Consider the following 11,334-nt stretch of genomic DNA (forward strand, 5'->3'; position numbering starts at 1 on the left):
GCTATCCATCTATCAAGGCAGCTGATATCACTGCTCTTCTGAATGGTAACAGTGCCTGGGCCTGGCTGGGATGAGTCTCAGGCAACAATGTCCACTCCATCTACAGCCTTCACTGGACAGGGATGAGCTGACAGTCCTCACTGCCTTTTCCAATGAAATAGAACTGTAGAGCTGAATGGCAGTTTCCTAGCTCCCACATCTAGTGACAAAGATCAGATGGGACAAGTAGCAAAAAATAGAGATTATTTAGAAGGCTGAAGTGCCTGGCAAACTCTTGTCTATTAGAGATATTCCAGAGCTTAAAATTTCAAAAGTCTCAATCTTTTGAGAGAGACTGAGACAAACTGAAAATTATACAGCACAGATTTGTTCTCATGACAACAGTTTAATGGAAATGGAAAAGGAAATTAACCCATTCTTCTCATGAATGGAAAATTGAATCAATGGATTAACTTCTAAATGCTGAAACTTTTAAGTAAACCAAATTTAACTGGAAAGGGAAGTAAGGTGATTATGCATTTGTTTATACACTTCATACATTCTTTTTGCATGATATTTATGATACACTGTTTTGCAACTGTTAATAGCATGCTATTTTTAATATGTTGTGATTTTTGTAATAATTGTAGCAATTGGAAAAAACTTTAATTTTTTCCATTTCCATAACTAGTTCATTAAAATGCCTTTTTTAGGGCTATACCTCTGCCCAGTTGCTTTGTTCTTTATACTACAGGTTTCCCCACTGTTTCTCCACTAACAGATGGAATCTGCCCTGAACTGTTTTGTTCTGAAGAAGTGAGATACTAAAAATTTGATTTCCATCCTTCTTACATAATGAGATCTCCAGGTCACATTTTGGAGCACTGACATTTTTTCTATTGCTTATTTCTACTAGATATCAAAGCTCCTTTTTAATTTACTGATCCTAGCTTAAATTTCTCTTTTTTCCTTGTTTTTGTGGCTGTTTCTAATGAGCTTGATGCCACTAAGATTAAAAAGGACTTAAAAAAATCGAGCTGTAAAACAGCTTTGATCTCCTAAGGTGAAGCATATTTTTGTGCAAGACTTTTTCCTCTGAGGCATATTAAAAGTTGAATTGATCTGGAGGGAAAAGAAAAAAGAAAAACAGATGGGTGAGAAATGAAGAAGAAGAAAATGTGTGAACCTTTAATAAAAATTAGACCTGCTTACTTTCAGCTTGTGTTACCAGCTCTTTCCTACATTTTATTTAAAACATATAAAGAATTCAAATCTCCATTGTTACAAATTCATTGAAATAAAGAAACAATTTTCCTGAGAAACTGAATAAGAATTTGGTGTGCCAAAGCTTTTTTTTTTCTCTTTGATATATGAAAATTTGCCTTTAATTGGGCTATGCTCAAAATTGCATATTAATTAAAGAGTAAAAGAAAGGAAAGAAGTCTACGTTGGATACAATCCCACCAATTTCCTGTTTTTTTACAGGCTAGTTAAAAACTTTAAATTGTTTAAATAGTCTTAATGCCACATAGCAACCTAAATCTAAGAATGGAATAATTCTAGAGATTGTGTACACATGGACTAAGATTGGTATCTATCCTAAAGAGCTTACTACCAAAAAATTTAGCCAAGAACTGCAAGGCAATGTCAAACAAAAATTCCTGAGTGATAAACTGGCAAGGTCAGTGAACCACAAGGTTTTGTATAAGGAGTAACTTGAGTCACAATACGCCAATTTCAAAGTCTTTGTCAGTTGCTCTGTTTTCAGTTTTGTGAAAAACAAGATCTGAGAAAGTGTTTTTAAAGTCACTGCTTGTCTTTCCTAAGGAGTCTGGGGAAGAGGGATTGTTGGGTTATTTGCTTACTTGTTTGCTTTACGTTCTTGAAAATTCTTCTCCTGTATGGAAGCTGACATTTTTTACATGCTTAAAAGGACAGAAAGATGGAATAATGTTCATCATTTATCACAGCTTTACTTTCATTATTTCTCATAATTATTTATAAAAGCACAAATGGAATTAGGCGTCTGACTGTCCTTTGTGCCATTGAAATCTCACCCTCTCTACATAATTTAGTGCATACCAATTAATATTTCTCAGTTTGATTTAGACCTTAGACTTGGCTATGTCTTTTGCTTTAGACATAAAATTGCTTTAGGAGGAAAGGGCTCTTTCTGAATCTTTTTTTCTTTTGTCAGAGATTAAGACAGTATTTTTCATTCCTTAGAGGATAAATAAAGATTTTTTTTTTTAGTTCTGTTGCAAACAGTCCTGCATTAGTACAACAGCATTGCATTTTTCCCCTCAAAGGGAATCTAGGTGTTCTTTGCAAAATTCGGACCTGGTAAGTTAACACAACATTAGTGCCCCTCACAGTGAAAGGGGAATCCACTAATGGACTGTACTCAGAACTAGTAACAAATGAGGTTAATGTTTCTCTCATTGTCTTTTACTAGGGTACACTTTTCATGCTCTTTTCGTATGGCACAGTCCTTGACAAGTTTCAACATCCTCTAAACTTAGATTGGGAAATTGTGCAAGCTTGACCAACTCTGATGATTCATAAGATTGCTCATGTTGTAATAAAATAGGTTCTGATACTTTTCCAGAAAGAAAAAAGTCAATGACAGAGACACAAACTAGTGTACAATTGCATTTTTTGTGTTTGTAGAGCCTAAAATTGAGTCTGAAAACCAAGAAAACTTCGCTACTTGGAGCCATTCCTTCTTAAAATTACAGGTCTTAAGAGCGTAAATCATGACACTCTAATGCCCAGATCTGATATTGATGAATTGCTTATTGACCTCAGGGCCCTCTCAATGCCCTCTGGATAAGGCAAGGAAAGAGAAGGCAGATGGCTGAGAAGGACCATCATCATTACTGCACAAACATGGGAGAAATCTCGCCATTTGTCAGGAAAATACAGAACTGGAAAATTTGAACCTGGTGTACACTACCTGCAGCAAGGGGAATAAAGACTTGCTTTTCCTTTCCTAAGCTGCACTAACAGAGGTCTCAGGAAATTTCTTTGTTTGGAGAAGCTGCTGATTCTGCATTTCTTCTGGAAGAACTGTGTGTCCATGCAGTGTTCAGCTGGACTCATGCCATCTCTGCTTCCGTTGTGAAAAGAAGTTTGTTATGAGCAGATATTTAAAAAAATTTGAAAGCCAAGTTGGAGAAAGAATCAGGCAACTTATTAGAGATGAGAATACTGATCCAGGTTCTGTCAGAGGCTGAGGGATTTTCACATGTAAAATTTTTCAAAAGTGATGCTTTGCTGAGATTGCCTTATCTGAGAAATGCTTATTTGTTAGAGAGATAGGCAGATACGTTCCAGCTCCATAGCTGAATAAGCATTTATCTCTCCTAATTCAAATAAAAGCATAATTTAAAGATAAATCAAGAAAATAAATAAAGGAGCTTTTATGCAGCTTCCAAACAGCAATTTAATTTTATAACAACCAGCAGAGAGCAGTGCTACTTTGCAGTTTGAATGTGATCATAGTACAATCTTGAAAGCTTTTTCAGCAGAAACTTAGTAATGTTCTGTCTAGATCTTTTTAAATATCTGTCTTTATAAAAGTTATGATCTTATGTCAGTCATGAACTTTTAGTAGTTTTCCTCTGAAATTAATCAGGAGTAACTGGAAATATTCTGACAAATGGGGAGAAGAAATTTCATTTCTGTACCTAGAATTCTTTTCACTTAACCAATATATTCAATTTTTCTCTTTATTCATTTAAATGTTGTATTAAACTGCTGTAGGAAGAAAAAAACCAAACTCAACTGTCAATTGGAATTAAGTAGTAAATAAGTACAACAGATCTCATACATTATTTCAAACACTCCTAGTGCTAGAAATTTCTTATTCTCCCCTCTGTTTGGATGCAGAAAGAACAACTGAAGCTATATCATGAAATGAGGAGTCTTATAATGGGTGGAAGATGAAAAAATTGCTTTTTTGGAAAAAGAGAGAGAATTCATGGCAAACTCTTTTCCTTCATTCTTACATCTTGTTGTAGTGAAGGCAGATATGATTGATCAGACATCCATGTAACAATATAGCTTTTTTTGAGATATATTTGTCCAGAAAGTTATGGATAATCTGGATGAAATTTTAAAAGGTTAAGACCAGCAGGTGTGATCTTCACGGAATCCTGCATGCAGAATCTAAACCTGAAGTAGTACCATAATTCTAGCCAGTATAAATAGGCATGAATAATAGGTTGCCAATCTGCCTGAACAGATTAAAAACAATATGTACTATAACCCAAAATCAAATAGCATTATTAATCATATCTACTTACTGGGAGGTAAAATTCCCAGCTGAACATTGGATACTTTTTTTTAACTTGTCTCCAGAAAAACTTGAACAGGATTAGAATATTTTGAAGAGTGGATTGGAAGATTTTTCTCTTTTCCAAGAATACTTTAAAAACATTTAAAAGATCATTGTATGATCATTGACTTGCCATCATACATTATGATTCATAGAACTCTTTAACTGTCACACTTATTTTCTTCTTGGGTCATCCAAAGGTACATAGGAAACTTTTTATCCCAAAAGATTATCTATTATTACCATGAATACTTTACACATTCCTAGTGACAATGTAATTGATTAAAAAAAATACTTGAATTATCAGGCTTGTCTTTTAGCTCTTAATCTGACTCCTGACTGTGAATGAGCAATGGAAAATCCTTTTGTCACAAAGGGCAGTACCTCAGCTTCTCCTTAAAATAGTTTATTTGGTAATTGGTGGTATCCAGATCATCAAAAAGGAATATACAGATGGTCACATAAAGATAATCCCAAAGGATTATCACATTAGAAATTAACTAAGCGATATCCCCAATCTAAGAAGAGTGTTAAACTGAAGACTGGACTATAATTCATGCCTCCTGCTAGCTTAGCTAATACAGACTTGAAGATCTTTGAGTTCAGGTCAGTTGCTCTTTTATGCACCTGGTTATAACAGCAAAGGCATGCTTTCACAGCTGAATCTTGCAGGCAGTAAATTATGGTTATAGCATGTTTACCATTATTAATGGGTGCATTTTTTGGGTTCTACTTACATGCACAATGGAGCTTTGTATGAATTACTATCAAGCCTGTAACATTTTGCTTTTATACCATTGTGTGGTTGCCAGTAAATCATAATATCTTATTAAGCATAAAGCTTCCTTGAAAATGGAAAAGCGCTTCAGGGAGGTGCATGTAGCAGCACTTTTTTTGTCCTCTTAATTTGGTACACAGTGCTAAATAATGAAGGTTGGAAGAGTGAAAAAAGAATTGTATTTGTAAACAAACATATTTTATAAAAAATATGCTAATAGTCTTTAAATGGAGAATGGGCAAACAATGTATTTCTGTGTAAATGATTCATTAAAACTATCAATGGTAAAGGCTTGGTACCAGCTAAAAAAACCACAACAGTGAAGTACTTCAAAGAGAAACATGTAACATTTGGGTTAGATGTTTATTGCCTGACAGTATGTGATGTTCAACTAGAGACATCAAAGCCCTGAATAGAGCAACTGTTATTTAACAAAAAATCATTTGCCATGTTATCTGTTATGTGAATGGTCTGTGTAATTTTTTTTTAATTATCTCTGATACATTGATGCCAATTTTTTCGATTTTGTGAATATATATATATAAAATGCAGTTTTGCCTTGCACTGTGAAATTAAATATAAATAATGAGAGCAGAAGGAACATAGTTGTGCAGAGACAGGGTAAGCCAAGGTCAGTTGTAGTCACTGCCCTGCAGTTGCAAACCTTTTCAGAAAGGGAATGGATCAAGCAAGATGATGAGTCATAAAGTTCTAAGGAAAGAGGGGTGGGGGGGAGGGGGAAGGAAAAGAAACATCCTCAGGGATATAGCTTGCTGCTACAAGCTTGTCAGTGAAACTCAAGCTGCATTCTGATCCTGACCTGGGTGTTACATTGGATTCCACTTTCTTTGCCAACAAAGTGGACATGGAGGCCTTACAGATGTCTTTTTTTAAATGTTCAAAATGTTTGTGTGGCATAAAATAAATGAGATTTGTCCTCCCAACACCTCTGCTGTTGCCATGAGTCTATAGTTTTGATGATCCTTCTTTTGTTGTAAAAAAAAAGTCACGGCAAGACCATTAACTTAATCTTGTCTGAGAATCTGAAATGTGACAATTTCTATTTAAGCTGATCAGAGAAATGTGTTCCACTTTTCTGTAACATCTGTGATGCTGCTATACCATAGAAGGGCAGCTGCACAACAGGAGATATTGGTTTCCCAGTTGTTTGGCCTTGTGGTCATTTAATTACCATTCAAAAATTAAGTTATTTTAATACTCCTGACACTTTCTGATGACAATTTCTGTGATCTTAGTGTGAAGAACTGTATGTTAAAGATTTTTCTGGTGTAATAAGGCAAGCAAGGTCTGTGATAGGTCAGAAATGGCTTTGCATTGTTCCCTACATTGTTGAATTTGGTTTTCTGTTTAGCTGTTTTGTATCTCTGGGGAACTCTTTTGATTTGGATTTAAAGGATTTTTTGAAAATTCTACTATGCACATCATTTTAATGGTTACTGTTGCTTAGTTGTAACTCAATCAACTTCTCAGTGAAAGGAAACTCTCATAATGATCATATTCTCTAGGAATCATTGGAGAAGGTCAATGAAATCTGAAGTTGGCTGAAAAAAGTAAACAGTAAGATGATTTCCTCAGATTCATTGACAGGAAATCTGAGGGCACCATATGCCTCTGATTCATTTATTCTGTGGTACTAGGTGATGAAAAATAAACAGCAAGGCAGAAAATCCTTTGATATTGATGGAAGTCGAGAAGCAAAATTGTGATTTTCTATTTTAAATTTTTGAAACAAATTTTAAGACTTGGCTCCTCCAGGATTGTTCTATGAGATGGGAATTGATTTTCTGAAGAACTTTGACCCTGCAAGGATTAAACTTCATAGCAAGTCTCTTACATGTCCACTGCAATTTAAGTCCATACATTCCAGGGTGATGGAAGGATATGTAGCTTTGCTTAATACTTTTTTCTTGGCATTCACATTGAAATTACCAAAATTCTTGAACTTTGTAATTTTTTTCTCTTTAGCCTTCTCTTTTCCAAATGTTCACAGTCTTCTTTAAATTATTTCCAGGGCCTGGAAATTCTCATACCTAAATCAGAATGTTTTTGAAAACAGAAGAATTGATAAGGTAAAATGCAGTGATTAATAAATGTCTTCTTCACAAAAAACCAAGCCTGTGGAAAAGGATTAAGATGCTAATGGAAATGGTCCTCATGGAATGCTGGGAGTGAGAAGGGTTAAGACTGTTTTGAGACAGCCAAGTTGTAACAATCTGAATCAGTTCCTTACAACACCCTGCTGTTTTGGGGTTTTGGGGGGTTTTTTACTGCAGAAATATAGCTGTTCAGCTAAAGAAAACTGAGTTAAAAATTATATGAAAAGTCCCTGGATGCAAACCTTCTCAAATTTAGCTGTCTAAACTGTATATATCTAGACAGAGCCCAGTTAGTTGCCTTAGTAACTTATTTAGTCAAATGAAATATATATACTCCTTCATAAGGCAGTTCTTCTGGTCTTTCTGAGGATATCGGATGAATGGTTTAGACTAGATGCCTTCTTTTTAAATATCTCAAGTTTGTCTAAGTAAATTCAACTCTTATTTATACAATGATGAAAGGAGAGGGAAAACAGGGTGCCCAAGAGCCCAAGACTTTAGCTCCACAAGGTGTGCGGGCTTTGATGGAGACAAAAACCAAAACCATCAAACCAGTGATTAGGATATACATCCCTGAAGAGTGATTACTCTTTTATTTTTTAATTTATTAACTGTTTTTCTAGCTTTCTTACATTGAAAGTTTGAGGTTGGCTTTTTTTTCTTACAAAAAAGGATGCCTGTAGGCAGGTAGACCAATAATCTTGTATATGGATTTGTGTGGTACAGGGCACAGGGATACTCAGAATCAGACTTGATAGCTACCCAGAAAAGTATTAATATGCATAAAAGTTTTGCATCCTTTCTCATGAATCTGTTATGAATGTCACTTATAAAACTTCAGATGTCAATTCTATGCATGTATTTTTTCAGAATGCTGAAGGCACAAAATAAAGGTTCTGCAACCTCTTCCTCCCACCCTGGATATAGAGACTCTTACTCCCTATCAAAATTAATGCAAAAAGCTAAGAGGGAAAAAAACCCCAAACAACATGGAAGTTAAAGAGCTATTTTTGAAACCCTACTCCCCAGAGAATAATTCTTAGGATTGTGAATACTGACTTAGTAAGAGATTTTGGCCTTTATTGGTTTCATTTTAGCATTCAACATACAAAAAATGTGCCTTGTCTATGTGAGATAAAATAAACTAAAAATTTTAAATAAATTAAATAATTAAATTTGGCATCCCAGCAATATAACTATTAAATCAAACAGCCAGTCTCCTGTCTATATACACGTATGAAAAGTTCTAAATTGAATTTCTGCTTTGGCAAAAGATGATTTAAATAAAGTTGTATCTCAAAAGGGTTGGAAATGCTTTTCAAAGTTATCTGAATTCAGATCTACAAAACACTTTCACCTTATTTGACTTCTTTTCGATATTTAAGTTATAGTTAAAATGGTTAAAAGCTAAATACTGCTTATTAGAATGATAAAAATAAAATGTTTCTAATTAATATTTGAAAGTTCCTGTGAATTAAAAATGAAATGGACTTTTAGCTTTTAATTTTGGATCTAATTCAAGTCCGAGTAGTAAAAGAACTAAAATTCTTTTATCAATTAAATTGTCATCCTTGTGTTGTGCAGTCAGTAAAGTATATTAGGTATTTTACCTAAGTACTATAAATGAAATGCTTTAATTGATTTTGTAGGTTCATTCCATTAGTAAATCACATACTAAAAATCATGCCAAGATCACCTTTGGCACATGGATAAAGGAGATACCACTACTCATGGCTGTCCATTTATTGTGTCCTTTGAATACAATAAGGATTCAGAGAACTGAGAACTGGTATTTTGTATTTTGCATAAACTCAATCTGCTTGGAACCAAGTAATTTTTAGTATAAATAGCTGTATCTAATGATGTAAACATGTTGCAATTCAGCCTTTGTAAAATTGGTGTCTCTCTTGTTTACATTTTTTTTACTTCTATTTGTGTCTATCATAAATTTCCCAAATTATCTAAAGGGTCAGTTATTCTATGATACAATGGTAATAGAAATAACTCTCTAGCACATCACTAGCATGGACTGCTGGTGCTCATTCTATATTTATGAAAGAACTCTTGATACACCCTTCCCCACCCCACACATTCTTGTGTATATCTTATTTGTTGATAGCTTGATAGAGACAAATTAACTACCTGTGGGTCTGGTTCTCTAAGTTTGCATGCCATGCAAGAAGCTCTTGGTTTGGGGAGATTGGGCTTGTTCTTTTGAGAGCCACTGAAAAATTGCAGCTGAAGGAGAAGGAGAGGTACACAGCTGATGTTTACTTACTGAGATGCTGCAGAGTTGGTGTTGATGTGAGGGTGCATGAGAGAATCCAGGAGACGTGGGTTAGTACCAGTGACTTTGGGAAGTAAATGGGTGATGTTCTGGGAGGCTGTTTGGACTGCCTAATAGGACACTGAAGTTAGGATTTTCATGATGGCCTTCTCCAAAATGCTCCCAGCTTCAGGGCATGAGGCATGGCAGACAAGCAAGGATACAGAGTTGTGGTACATGGTAAGACTACAGTGTACCCATGACGGGTATTTCAGTACATTAGGAACTGAGAAACTTCTTGAAAGAGAAGGAACCCATAAAGGAAGGACAGATTTTTTTTTGATCAAGGTGGAGACAGACTGCTGCCTACAAAAATTAAGAAGGTCATGCAAGATTATTTAAACTAGGAACTGGAAAAATGTTGAGAAGCATGGAGAAGCACCTTGTTCAGATTTATTCAACTTGGGCAATATAACCTGAATGATATGCTTCATACCTCTGAAAAGGCCAGAAGAGAAATAAACAGAAATAGAGAAGGCAAGTCAGCTTTCCTAAGATGTCAGCTGACTAGTCTGGGAACACTAAGCCAAGGGCAAAACTAACAAAAGCTGCCTTCTACAACAATTCTAGAAGCTTTTAAAATAATTTTTTGGTTACAAACAGCAACCCTGACATAACAGATATCTCAGAGGCCTGGTGAAAGGATAATTAACAGGATACAGTGTTGCCAGGCTACAAGGTTTGAAGGATGACAGAATGAAATGTACAGGTGAGGGCAAATTATGTGAAGAAAAAATACAAAGTTTAATAGCATAAAAATATTGTGAGAAAAGAGAAACACTATGAAACCTTGTGTGGAAATCTGATGCTCTAATAATAATAATAATCAAAAAAGAAGTAATACTAGGATCATACTTTGGCTTTTAGTCTGGAGGATGATAGTGCTCAGGTAATACTGCAACTTTATAACCAGTTGTGCCAGGATGAGATTTTTACTATACATATACAGACTGTGTCATTGCTGCTCAGGATAAAAGGCAGAGATAAGACAGTTGTATGCAGTAAATGTCCACTTCCTAGAATAACTAATCTTAGCACTCTTATGAAAAGCTGCCATCTGGGCTTCGGTCCTGAGTAATGTACATGGCCTAATTCAAATGGTGTTAGCTGAAGAGCACTCTGTAACAGCAATCAGTATAAAATTAGACTTAATATTTCAGTAGGAAAGAACAAGCCAAACAAATCCTGAAAACAGATATTTAATTTCAGGAAAAGGAATTAGATACAAATGAGGTTATTAGCAAAAATACCCCCAAAATTAATACTCCCAAAGGCCTGCAAGCAGCCTTGAGGCTGCTTGAAAATGCTGTACTGGAAGCCCAGGCAAACAGCTCTGAAAAAGAAAACATAATGACCCAGTAAAAGCCCTTTTTAGCTAAACAGAAAACTTAGAAGCTACTGTATAGAAATAGTTGACTTTAAATACCAGAAGAGTTGTTCAAATGAGGAAAGCAGCAAAATCATGGTATATAACACATACACAGAAACTTAAAGAAAACATAAATGAGTTTGGAAAGATACTCAAATGATAATAAAAAGGTGTTTAAATAGCTCAGAAGATGAAAGCCAGCTCAGAAAACAGCTGGACCATCTATCTGATGACAGAGGGTGAAAGCGGCCTCTGAAGATAAGGTCGCAGCAGAGAATATGAGATTTATTTCCTGTATAATTTTTTTTATTCTTAAAGATGGTGTGAAGTTTCCAACTTGCACTGCATTTTTTTATAGATTGGCAGATTGGTTAGGGTAGATGTATCAATTTCGGCTAAGTATACAGGAAGAATTTGACTACACAG

The sequence above is a fragment of the Zosterops lateralis genome, assembly GCF_965231275.1.
Source record: "Zosterops lateralis genome assembly, chromosome: 1".
In the NCBI taxonomy this organism is placed as follows: Eukaryota; Metazoa; Chordata; class Aves; order Passeriformes; family Zosteropidae; genus Zosterops; species Zosterops lateralis.